The sequence below is a fragment of the Aplysia californica genome, unplaced genomic scaffold (genome assembly GCF_000002075.1).
Source record: "Aplysia californica isolate F4 #8 unplaced genomic scaffold, AplCal3.0 scaffold00156, whole genome shotgun sequence".
Taxonomy (NCBI): domain Eukaryota; kingdom Metazoa; phylum Mollusca; class Gastropoda; order Aplysiida; family Aplysiidae; genus Aplysia; species Aplysia californica.
The window spans coordinates 297,180-299,052 of NW_004797426.1; positions in this window are offsets into that span (position 1 = coordinate 297,180).

Consider the following 1,873-nt stretch of genomic DNA (forward strand, 5'->3'; position numbering starts at 1 on the left):
TTATTATTATTATTATCACTACAAGATAGCTACCCGTTCTACCAACGGTGATATAATAGTTATAGGAAATCCCAAGATAAAATGTTTGTACCTGATTCATTGCCGTTGGACCTCTGTGTAGACAACATTGCTGGTATATGCGCCATCTGGTACTCCGTCCTGGGCAGCAGGTCTGTTTGTATGTATCCTAATAGAGTCCCTGGACCCAACACGACTCTTTGCAACATATAATTGACCATTGGAAAAAAATCGTCCTTTTAAGAAACCCCTATCTTCTTCAAAGTTTGCCCCTGAGCTTTGTTGGCAGTCATTGCAAAAGCAGGTCTAACAATGGCGGTGGGTAGGGAAGGACTCACGGGCTTGAGCCCCTGCCCCCTCCCCACCCACCACCCCCAACTCTATCCCAAAGTAAATGAAAGTTTCTCCATAATGAAATAAACAGTTGAAACCGTTATGACCGCACGCAATGAACACAGAGTGATCAACTTGGCGGCTTTCTCGTTTCTCCAATCACTGTTGTCACCGTTTACAACTATAGTAACCCAGCAGCCAGTCAAATGTCTTTAGGGCTCAGCGAAGATGAGCCCTTTTCCCACAGTCCGTCCTTTAGTGAAACTCTTCTTGTGAAAAGGTAGAAGACTAGGACAAAATAACACTGTACCGAGGGCTCACGCTCTCCTAGCCCTGACAATGAGGCGAAAGTTTACGACACACTTTCCCCCACTGATACAGATACCTATACCCTCTTTGGTTCTTTGTTGGGTGAGTTCAACTTTCTCGACTACACGGCCTAATCCAGCTCATAGAAGTATTATGTTTGAAGTGCTGTGTGTGCATGTCTGTGTTTGTGCCGCTGAGATTTAACAGTTATAAATCAGGTCGAACTACTTTTAAGGCCACTTTTTTATCACACGAAAACTAATTAGAGGAAATTGGAGGTGAATCGGCTTCGTCCCCACCATCAACAAGAATTAAACTAAGAACAAAGAGATGGAAAACAAAGGCAACTCTTCTCGTTTGAATGGTTCTCAAACTGGCGTGGCGAACCGTAAGTATAGAAAAATTGCTTGCTATTTGGTGGTAAAGAACTGGAAGCAACCTAAGCCCCACCCAAATTTTGGTCCATCCACCGCCACTGAGGTCTAACTGTCCTGCAGTGAGCGGAAGATTTCCTAATCGGTGGTACAGCTTGCCCTGGGTTTTGAAGGTTGGATTGAAGCTCTGTTCAGTTTGTTCACGGCACCCGATTGAAGCAAGGGCGAGAGAATTATTGTATGACGTACAGTGTGGTAAGAAAGAGCTGCCGCTCTGTGCTACATCGTAATACTTTATTAATTCCCGAGGACGTGGGGGAGGTACAGGTATACTAACTTTTCCATTTTGACAGCAGAATGTAGTTCTCTCTTCTCCCCATCTTATGGTATTGCAATGATCACAGACGACACTGAATTCACCAGTCATGTTTCCGTAATCTCCTATCTACTTCAGCTTCACTAAAAGACTGTGCGTTGCACGCTGAGGCCAACGTTGGCCCATTCTTTCTTGGTCTAGCACGCTCAAGGTCTACCTCCAGATTCTGACTATTAGAAAGTAAATTCTGATTGACAGTCGCCTTTCTCCGTTTCCTCTCGTTTTCACCTCTGTTTCGTGGGCTTAAACAAACTCTACGTTTAGGGGGCATCTTATTACAATATTAACTAATATTCCATGTGCATCTTTACTCCGAACAGATCTCGATATAGATTGACCCCTTCTTGCTAACCACTCGAAAGCAGTCTTGAACTCTGTGCTCCAAATGCATCTAGGGCGTATATATATATAGATAGATAGATAGATAGATAGATAGATAGATAGATAGATAGATAGATAGATA